The 11,382-nt window shown below is 43.6% G+C and overlaps 1 protein-coding gene across 3 annotated transcripts in view; it reads right to left on the reverse strand.

Moving 5' to 3' along the window:
- LOC112234949 (RNA binding protein fox-1 homolog 3-like) overlaps positions 1 to 10,009 on the reverse strand; it is a 485,643-nt gene extending 475,634 nt beyond the window's left edge. For 2 of the 3 annotated variants that reach the window (XM_042307224.1, XM_042307221.1), the window contains exon 1: positions 9,654 to 10,009. The gene's annotated coding sequence lies outside the window, so the exon portion shown is untranslated. The remainder of the gene's footprint in view (positions 1 to 9,653) is intronic. The other variant, XM_042307223.1, reaches the window with a different exon arrangement.
- Positions 10,010 to 11,382: the final 1,373 nt, after the last annotated feature.

Consider the following 11,382-nt stretch of genomic DNA (forward strand, 5'->3'; position numbering starts at 1 on the left):
GTACATTAGCTGATATCTCAAAGTGCTGTACAGAAACCCAGCCTAAAACCCCAAACAGCAAGCAATGCAGGTGTCTTTTTTCCTCTGTGTTTGTGGGTAATGGTCTACCAGGTCTTTTTTCCTCTGTGTTTGTGGGTAATGGTCTATCAGGTCTTTTTTCCTCTGTGTTTGTGGGTAATGTTCTACCAGGTCTTTTTTCCTCTGTGTTTGTGGGTAATGTTCTACCAGGTCTTTTTTCCTCTGTGTTTGTGGGTAATGGTCTACCAGGTCTTTTTTCCTCTGTGTTTGTGGGTAATGGTCTATCAGGTCTTTTTTCCTCTGTGTTTGTGGGTAATGGTCTACCAGGTCTTTTTTCCTCTGTGTTTGTGGGTAATGTTCTACCAGGTCTTTTTTCCTCTGTGTTTGTGGGTAATGGTCTACCAGGTCTTTTTTCCTCTGTGTTTGTGGGTAATGGTCTATCAGGTCTTTTTTCCTCTGTGTTTGTGGTCTGGTCTACCAGGTCTTTTTTCCTCTGTGTTTGTGGGTAATGGTCTCCTCAGGTCTTTTTTCCTCTGTGTTTGTGGGTAATGTTCTACCAGGTCTGTGTTTGTGGGTAATGGTCTTTTTTCCTCTGTGTTTGTGGGTAATGGTCTACCAGGTGTTTGTGGGTTTTTTCCTCTGTGTTTGTGGGTAATGGTCTACCAGGTCTTTTTTCCTCTGTGTTTGTGGGTAATGTTCTACCAGGTCTTTTTTCCTCTTTTTTCTACCAGGTCTTTTTTCCTCTGTGTTTGTGGGTAATGGTCTACCAGGTCTTTTTTCCTCTGTGTTTGTGGGTAATGGCCTACCAGGTCTTTTTTCCTCTGTGTTTGTGGGTAATGTTCTACCAGGTCTTTTTTCACCTGTGTTTGTGGGTAATGGTCTACCAGGTATTTTTTCCACTGTGTTTGTGGGTAATGGTCTACCAGGTCTTTCTGCTGGCGAAAATCACATTTGCTACATGGCTGACTCTCAATGAATTATTTCACATTTCACTTACTTACCTTTTTAAAGGTTAATCTATTCTACATCAATAACGTCAAAGGAACATTTCACAGCTACAAATGAACGGTCCCCCTTCTTCTAACTAACTCTAAAGGCGTGGAGCATTGGGGTGCTTAAAAACTCAATTTCAAACTTCATATCTTAACCATTCTGCAGCATATCTGAATGCACACGGATCGCCAGGCGACTGATTTTCTTTGCATTTAAATATGGACTATTTTTAATTGAGCAGAAACTGCTGTGTAAAACAGTGCTGAACTAATACTGGGGCTGAAATATCATTACACTGATGGAAGCCGGCCTCTATGACTTTTATTGGCAGCATGCAGAATAAATGTTCAATCCAGACACATCCATGGCTGCAGAGGCAGAGTAATCGACTTTTCAGACAAAATGGTGTGGAAAATGACGTGTTATGCCTAAATCCAACCTGGTGCACAAATGGACACAGTATCAGTCAGATGCACACCAGCATTGGCTTTTTCACAAATGTGATTGGGCGGATGATACTGGAGGACTGATGTGCTGGACCAGTGCTTCAGATGAAATGACCATTTTCAACCATGTCATCTAGTTCCAAAAATGTCTGCAGATTTTGTTCTGTCTAAATAAAATGATGGTTCGGGTCCAAAATGTTGCTGCATGATATACTCGCATTATCTTCCCACATACACACACATCAATAATCCCATGGGAATTGGAAATTCACCATGATACATGCAGATCAAGTAAGATTTAAGAAGAGGGTGAAATTGAAAATCTAGAGATTCAACACACATTTCTGAATACAAGAAATGTGAATATTAATGATGTATGAATACGAAAAATAGAGTGCTCCCCCTAGTCTAAATGTAACGTACAAGTATAGCACACTGTATATCTCTGTATTAGTGATGCAGATGTTTGGCCACAGACATTTAGAATTCTCTCCCAAGGAACAGCAGCTCGCCTCGGTCCTTTTTCCAAACAGATATCCCGGCGTATTGACAGGGTTGTAATGTTGCCGGAGCGCGGGGGAGCGGCACTCTCTCAACGTTTTTCAATTTGAGAATACACGGTGCTGGTAAAACTACTTCTGGAAAATGTATTCTGATAAATTCTAAATCAATTATATTTAATGACCACTAAAATGCTATGAAAACCATAGAATGTTAAACAAAATAAAGAGTCTATGTATAGCAGCCCAGATGTAAATGGTAGTTTCTTCCCCGTCTTTTTTCTGGCAGTGGCGAGAATGATGAAGAACTGTAAGCTATGTGTGTGCACTGCGAAAGCCTGTCAGAGGCGTGACCACTTTGGCCAATCAGAACATTGAAAAATAAATCACAAGCAGTTCCTATCATAAACACCATGAGAAGCCACCTGTTCACAACCACAAGCTTTAAAAGGCACGTCCACAGTGGATCAGGCTGGCCAGAGCCTCTTCCTCTGGGATTCGGGGAAGAAGACATTTGCATCCTGTGCCAATTCTTCTCCCTCCTGTGCGCCTCCACCATCAATGGCTTTGGGGACATTGTTCACAGTAGGGGAGAACATGTGCCACGCGAGTTGAGACCACTGCTTAAGGGACAGATCGCAATTTACTGGGGGGAGGGGTGGTCCAAAATTGTCACATTTTGTTTTTGCTGTGGGGATAGTTGTGTGTTTTTTTATTTGGGACAGGGGAGGGTAGTGTGTTTTTCCTCGGTTTACATTCTCTCTTTTGCAGGTTTTACTATATAATGTCTTCCATCCTAGCCACATTTCGTCATGTGCTTGCATCCACATACCCTATATCAGGTGTTTAGGTACTTCCCTTATGCACTACACTTTTCCGTGTGCTAACTTTTACTATCCCGCAGGTCAGTATAGTCTACCTGTCTAAGTGTCTATCCTGCCCCCTATCCACCATTCATAGTAACAATGGTAGGTGGATCATTTTTCCAGATCTGGAATAGTCTAACTATACTGAACGAAACATGTAAAGTGTTGGTCCCATGTTTCATGAGCTGAAATAAAAGATCCCAGAAATGTTCCGTAAGCACAAAAAGCTTACTTCTCTAAAATGTTGAGCACAAATTTGTTTACATCCCTGTTAGTGAGCATAATACATCCATTTATGTCTGTAATAAAGAAAAATAATCTTTCTGATTGGCTGGGCCAGGCTCCCCAACATGTGGGTGGGACGAAATCCATAGATTAGGGCCTAATGAATATATTTCAATTGACTGATTTCCTTATATGACCTGTAACTCAGCTAAATCTTTGAAATTGAATGTTCCTTCTATATTTTTTTTAGTATAGAATTATATTATCTAGAATTACGTATTCTATAGGCTACATCTGTCGGTAAGGAAATGATGATGTCGTTTACATTTTGAGCTCCCTCACCTAAAAAAAAATAGCTCTACACCACGGCGTATTGATTGGCTAATGTAGTGACCTATTCAAGCCGGGCAAGCTGCTTCCCCAGTGCGAAGCCAAAGGGGCGCAGACCAATAAACTAATATTAATCATCACATTAGGACACAGTTAAACATTGATTACGTAAAGGACCTTTCACTGGGTGTTTCAACTCTGACTCCAGACTAATATGAGTTCAGTGATCCCCCTGCTCTCCAACACCCTCTTCCCTGTCATATTCACTATCTCTATATCTTCCAGCCGCAGCCTGGAGGAACACCACACAGTCTCTCTCTCTCACACACACCCACACACACACCCACACACACACACCAGGCTGATCAAGCGCATGGTCACTCTGTAGTGAGGCAAGCTCTTTCCTCATTAGGCCGCGTGCTCGCCACTCTCCAAAAAAAAAACTCTAATCACTGTCACCAGACCTCAGCTGAAAAACACATAATTAATGTTGTGCCCTGCCTCAATCGGCTCCAATGCTAAACAGCTTTTTTGTTGTGTGTGTCTCTGTGTGTGTGTGTGTGTGTGTGTGCGCACATGCGTGCACGTGTATATTTGTAGTCTGTCAATGCAGAAGACCCCCTAGGGACCGGAGATTCTCAAATCCAACATCAAAACGACCTGCTGGTAACATTTGTCTTTCCCCAGACTACAATAAGATAACAGAAAAGCGCTTTGGTTCTTTTTGTTTCTGTTGTGGTATCTCCCTCTGTTGTGGTATCTCCCTCTGTTGTGGTATCTCCCTCTGTTGTTTCTGTTGTGGTATCTCCCTCTGTTGTTTCGTCTCCCTCTGTTGTTTCTGTTGTGGTATCTCCCTCTGTTGTTGGGTCTGTTTTGTGGCGATGAGTGTCTGCCCGCTCTCACCTGAGGATCACCCTCTTATTTCTCTTTCACCACTTTATTAACTGGAATGGACTGCTCTATCGCAGAGAAGATTTATTTAGGGGTTATTAATATCATAAATATTTGATGCTACTTTGTGTGACCCTGGAGAGACTGACAATGAAAGGGGAAGGTGAGGTATGAAGGTTAACGCTGGGGGACAGGCTGATTAAATGTATACGGGGTGGCTGGGCCCACAAAACCCCACGCAGGGCCCGTAAAACTTTCTAATGAAATGGACTAAATAAACAACGTAGTCATAGAGCATGTTTGCGACAGAGCCCGGGAAGACTTTGGGGCATGTTCCTGCCTACATTGAAGTTATTCTGCGAGATAGAACTAATTCTGTTCCCTCCTGATAAGCGACCTCCAAAATGTTGCAAATTAAGTTGTATGGTAATGCTTTTCATTTCCTCAGTGGCTCCCTGCCCTATAATTAGCATATTTTTCACAAGGGTCTGCAGAGAAACTACCTTTCAAAGCTCTGTTAAAGGAAACAACTCAATTCTGTTTTTGTTGTCTCATGGCAGTGGAAAATAACAATTTCCTTCAGTTTCTGTTTACCATATTGCTTTGTTGCAGAGAGTGTGTAAACCATACATCTTGTCTGGGCGAGACTAATATACCATCTTCACCAAAATGTCAAACATAACATTCAAATATTTATTATGGAACCTAAAAGTAACTCTAGTGAACCAATCTTACAATGATTCTCAGAGAGAGAAAACCGAGTGGTAAATTAACTAAATCAAGCTAGCACATATTTGCAAAACATGTAGGCCTAACAGCAATCCCCAGCAGCTTATACTTATACCGTAAGAAGTTGGCATATGTGGAGATACCGTTGCCTGCTTATTAAAAGTTTTGTAATTGCTGATACCCAATACCCAAAGGTCTGCTTGAGAATTCAGAAAATAAATGGAAAAACAGCCAGAAAGCTCAAGGAGCAGAACCCTTGAGTGAGTAATAATTTAATCAGCACATCTGAATGTTTAAACGAGTCAAGAATGCAACATTGATGTACCCCGTGAATATACTTTCCCTTACATCCAGCCATGGTTGAATACTTCTGGCCAATGATTTGAGGCCGACATATCTACTTAGACTTTGCTGTGGTCTAAAACACTCCCCCAACCAACGCACCTCATGCATAAAGTGTAATTAAGCCTAGAGAGAGTGAAAAGACTACCACAGCCATACCCAAAATGACTGGTACCGGTTACCAGTGATCTAATCACTACTATAAACTGGGTGGCTCAAGCCCTGAATGCTGATTGGCTGACAGCCGTGGTATATCAGTCCGTATACCACGGGTATGACAAAACTGCTCTAATTACGTTGGTAACCAGTTAATAATAGCAATAAGACACCTCTGGGGTTTGTGATATATGGCCAATATACCACGACTAAGGGCTGTGTCCAGGCGATGTGTCGTGCCTAAGAACAGCCCTTAGCCGTGGTATATTGGCCATATACCACACCCCCTCTTGCCTTATTGCTTTTTTTACCTTTATTTAACCAGGTAGGCTAGTTAAGAACAAGTTCTCATGTGCAACTGTGACCTGGCCAAGGTCAAGCAAAGCAGTGTGACACAGACAATAACACAAAGTTACACATGGAGTAAACAATAAACAAGCCAATAACACAATAAACAGTAGAAAAAATAAAGTCTATATACAGTGTGTGCAAAAGGCATGAGGAGGTAGGCAATAAATAGGCCATAGGAGCGAATAATTACAATTTAGCAGATTAACACTGGAGTGATAAATGAGCAGATGATGATGTGCAAGTAGAGATACTGGTGTGCAAAAGAGCAGAAAAGTAAATACAATTTTAAAAAGTATGGGGATGAGGTAGGTGGATTGGTTGGGCTACTTACAGATGGACTATGCATGGGTGCAGATAGTAAGCTGCTCAGATAGTTGATGTTTAAAGTTGGTGAGGGAAATACAAGTCTCCAACTTCAGTGATTTTTGAAATCCGTTCCAGTCACTGGCAGCAGAGAACTGTAAGGAAAGGCGGCCAAATGGGGTGTTGGCTTTGGGGATGATAAGTGAGATATACCTGCTGGAACGTGTGCTACGGGGGGGTGTTGTTATCATGACCAGTGAACTGAAATAAGGCGAAGTGTTACCTAGCATAGACTTATAGATGACCTGGAGCCAGTGGGTCTGGCGACGAATATGCAGCGAGGGCCAGCCGACGAGAGCATACAGGTCGCAGTGGTGGGTGGTGTAAGGTGATTTGGTAACAAAACGGATGGCACTGTGATAGACTGCTGAGTTTGCTGACTAGAGAGTTGGAAGCTATTTTGTAGATGACATTGCCGAAGTCGAGGATCGGTAGGATAGTCAGTTTTACGAGGGTAAGTTTGGCGGCGTGAGTGAAGGAGGCTTTGTTGCGAAATAGAAAGCCGATTCTAGTATTGATTTTGGATTGGAGATGTTTAATATGAGTCTGGAAGGAAAGTTTACAGTCTAGCCAGACACCTAGGTATTTATAGTTGTCCACATATTCTAGGTCGGAACCGTCCAGGGTGGTGATGCTAGTCAGGCGGGCGGGTGCAGGCAGCGAACGGTTGAAAAGCATGTATTTGGTTTTACTAGCGTTTAAGAGCAGTTGGAGGCCACGGAAAGAGTGTTGTATGGCATTGAAGCTCTTTTGGAGGTTAGCTAGCACAGTGTCCAAGGTAGGGCCAGAAGTATACAGAATGGTGTCGTCTGCGTAGAGGTGGATCAGGGAATCGCCCGCAGCAAGAGCGACATCATTGATATATACAGAGAAAAGAGTCGGCCCGGGAATTGAACCCTGTGGTACCCTTAAATGGAAGATGCTGTTAGAACACATAAATAATACACAGAGAATGGCATTCACTTAAGAATTGGCTTTTTCCTTGAACCAGCCTTCCAAAGTGCTTTAATAACAGCTCAAGTTATGAAAATGATGTCCCAAGGTTGAAGAAGGAATACATAAAGCTTTCTTTTTGATAGTCTGTCTGCTTATAAGAATGTAGATGTATGCAACTAAATGTTTTCCAGCACATAAGGCAATTTGCTTTCCATAAACATCTTCCTCTAAGAAAATAATGAGGGAGAAAAGAAATGGGAAAAATGCCTTAGTGTTACCAGGAACATTACCAACTTCTCAGTAAAATAAATTATGAATTGTGCATGAAAGCTGCAGGCAAATTCCAAAATGAAAGTTATATTAGTTGAGAAAGCTTAAAGGACTCTTGTCGGGAGGTTTTTTTGGGCAGTCTCTTGGTGTTCTGAATATCATACTGTACCTCTGAGGATGTCTCAGGTAACCTTCTTTGGGTTTTCAGAGGCTCTGGTGACTGTTATGTAGGCCACTCAGACGTCAGGGCCTTTGATAGGTATTGATCCTACGCCCTCCTTGTCACATAAGTGGGAGGTAAAGTGGGGCCTTGCAAGAACAAAGCACACACTGAGGAAGAGCTGTTGTTGTTTTTTCTAAAAGAGGATGCTTCTGTGAAGTTTACCAAAAACACTGGGTTCAGGCTTTTTTTGAGGACATGCTGAAAGGGGAAGTGAGTCTCTCTCTCTCTCTCTCTCTCTCTCTCCCTCTCTCTCTCTCTCTGTCCTTGGAGCCATCGATCTCTGATCTCTCAGTTCTTTCCCTGAAGGCATTCTTTCTGGGAGTGTTCATCACATGCCAAACATGTGTATGACATCTAAGTGCTCTCTCACAGTCTAATGATTCTGGGATTAGCTGACACTTCTGGGATTAGCTGACACTTCTGGGATTAGCTGACACTTCTGGGATTAGCTGACACTTCTGGGATTAGCTGACACTTCTGGGATTAGCTGACACTTCTGGGATTAGCTGACACTTCTGGGATTAGCTGACACTTCTGGGATTAGCTGACACTTCTGGGATTAGCTGACACTTCTGGGATTAGCTGACACTTCTGGGATTAGCTGACACTTCTGGGATTAGCTGACACTTCTGGGATTAGTTGACACTTTCTATGCCATGTGAAATGTAAACCGTTTCGAGTCTATGGTGAAATGTAGATTTCCAAAAAACATAACAATTAAAGACCTAACCTGGTCATGTGTGTCAATACAACACACCTATTCTACAACAGTTCGTTTACATTCAAGATATTACAAGAGGACCATTACACATAGATTTGTTATAATCCTGTAACAGGATACTGTAGTCCAACCTAAACACATTTTGGACAGAGAATACATGCATGGTCCTATGGTACATAAACTTTAAACTGTCCATGGGAATTCCAGTTCTTGTCCCTTTTGTTAAAGCTGGAGTAGAAAAGCCCGGGCATAACACCGTAACACATGTGATGTAAACTGTAAGCTGTTCCCCATCCCAAGCATGCTGCTGTGAGTCAGACTGTGGCATTAGGGCCAATTGGATGTGTTTAAAGGAGAGCAGGGCTGTAGACACCACGCCTGGCTCTCCCCTGCCTGCATTACCACTGGAGCTGATGACAAGTGCAGAGCAGCCTTGTTGTGTCTTTAATACAGCGGGAGTATTCTCCAGGGGAAATGCAATCTGTGTCCTCCGAACGGTATTACCCCGCGTGTCAGCCGCTATCACATTATACTCACCCTGCTCCAAATGGGAGAAGGAAATAGGAAATCGCCTCAGCCAGAAATGAACCAGAAGCATAATCAAAAAAATGTGTGTGACATCAGTACAGATCTGCACCCAGCCCAGACATCCCCTAGCTGAGCACTAAACAATAAGCAGTGGAATTGCTTGGGATTCTTCAGCGGTTGAAAGAATGAACGCCCCTTTTTTCACCCCTAGGCATCTATTGGCTTATACCAGCTTAGACGTTTAAGATATGAGATAAAAGGGGTATGCTACCCTGATATGTTTTTCACCATGCCTTTATTGCCAATAGAAGGAGACAGCAAGAGCAGATAAATCCCCAAAGCATTCAAGAGACCTCAGTTTCTAACATTACTAAAGATCTGTCAAAATACTCTCACCACTATAGCTGGAATCATCCGAGCTAAAAGAGTCCTGTTCCATATGTATCATCACATGTATGACAGTGAGTCAGAGAATAGTGTAGATAGTATAAAGAGTGCAAGTATCAATATTGTATACAGTGATACAGTAAAAGTATGCTATACAAATACATATAAGTTACATACTAACACTCAATTCCACATACACACACTCCTACACTTCCCTTAGTAAAATAGTCTGCCTGTGAGAGACAAAGACACAGCACATAAGAGGATCAAGTTAGGTAGCTATGTATGTGTTTGTGTGTGAGCATGCTCTGCACACATGCGTGTGTGTGTCAGCGTTAAGTCCCTGTGACTGAGAGGTGAAAGGACTGTTGTACTCACAGTTGTGCTCGTTTCCCTGCGGTCTGTCGGCTTGTCAGAGTTTCATCCTCTCAGCGGTCTGGCTATCCCTGGGCTGGGCAGGGGGCTTTCTGTTCCTCTGCACTGGACAAGGTGTGGTAGAGAGACTTAGCTACAGACAGAGAGAGAGATGGAGAGCAAAGGAATGAATGCGAGAGAGAGAATCAGTGAGAGAGAGAGAGCGACTGAGAGAGTGAGGGGTGTCCTGCGATTGGCCTGTCAGTCCGGGAGAGGGAGCGTTGGTCTCAGTGGTGTCAGAGTCACGAGCGATGAGTCTGTTTGCTCCTATTTAAGAGGCAGTACAGTTAGCCGCTGCATGGATTCCAACAGCACACACTGCTAACGTAGGCACGCTCACTGGCTGCTGCTCACACGCTGCATCCACATCACAGTCAGGGAGGGAGGGAGATAAATAAGAAGAGGTGGAGAAAGGAGGGGGGAAGTGATAAAGGGAGGCAGACAGATACAGAGGGCCAATGACAGCTTCAAGCTGAAGCTTCTCCTTGGCTTCTCATCAATGACAGGTACTGAACAACAACAGAGAGAAATAGAGAAAGAGAGAGAGAGAGAGAGAGAGGTAGGTATCCCCTCCACACCACCCTCAGCTCCAAAACACACACACACACACATGCATAAACACACACACACACACACACACGTGCACACACGCACACGCACACAGAGAATATTCACACAAGTACACAAATTACTCCTCCCCCGACCCCATCTCAATTGCCATAGCCCTGGCTGGCAGATGTATGGGAGTTGTCAGCTCTCAAGCTCGGCTCGGGGAGAGATGTGGTTCTAACTTATCTCATCTTATTTAACTGGGCAGTAATCAGAAAACAGTGGCAAGCTCATTTAGAGTCGGGTTGGCTGTGCAGCGCTGGGGGTGGCGGGGCCACGGACACAGACGGAGGAAAATGGCAATTATCATATCCCAAGTCACAGAACAGCACCCCACAGGTTCCATTAAGGCCATTAGCCCTGGGGGCCAACACGGAAACTGATCCCAGGCCTGTAGGATAGGTAGGACAGCAGCGTCTTTGAGAGGAGGCAGTGTGCACTGTAGCACTGACCTGGCCAAGGGGTACTCCGTTAAGATTGATCATCAACATTTTAAATGGAGAATTGAGGGCAGTCATGTGAGTGGAAGGATTCGGGGTTTGTGTTTGGTTGTAAAACTGATTTAATGACGTCCTGACAATGACAACACATGTTATCATGCTGTAGATTCATTATTCCTCCAGATTGTGCTCAATGGAATCATCATTTGATACATCAGAAAAGCAGAACTTAATATTTGGTACAGAAACCTTTGTTTGCAATTACAGAGATCATACGTTTCCTGTAATTCTTGACCAGGTTTGCACACACTGCAGCAGGGATTTTGGCCCACTCCTCCATACAGACCTTCTCCAGATCCTTCAGGTTCCGGGGCTGTCGCTGGGCAATACGGATTTTCAGCTCCCTCCAAAGATTTTCTATTGGGTTCAGGTCTGAAGACTGGCTAGGCCACTCCAGGACCTTGAGATGCTTCTTACGGAGCCACTCCTTAGTTGCCCTGGCTGTGTGTTTCAGGTCGTTGTCACTCGTCCTGTCCCCTTTGCAGAAAAGCATCCCCAAAGAATGCTGTGAAGAATGTTTCCACCTCCATGCTTCACGGTTGGGATGGTATTCTTGGGGTTGTACTCATCCTTCTTCTTCCTCC

This window comes from Oncorhynchus tshawytscha, linkage group LG27 (assembly GCF_018296145.1).
Source record: "Oncorhynchus tshawytscha isolate Ot180627B linkage group LG27, Otsh_v2.0, whole genome shotgun sequence".
NCBI classification, from domain to species: Eukaryota; Metazoa; Chordata; class Actinopteri; order Salmoniformes; family Salmonidae; genus Oncorhynchus; species Oncorhynchus tshawytscha.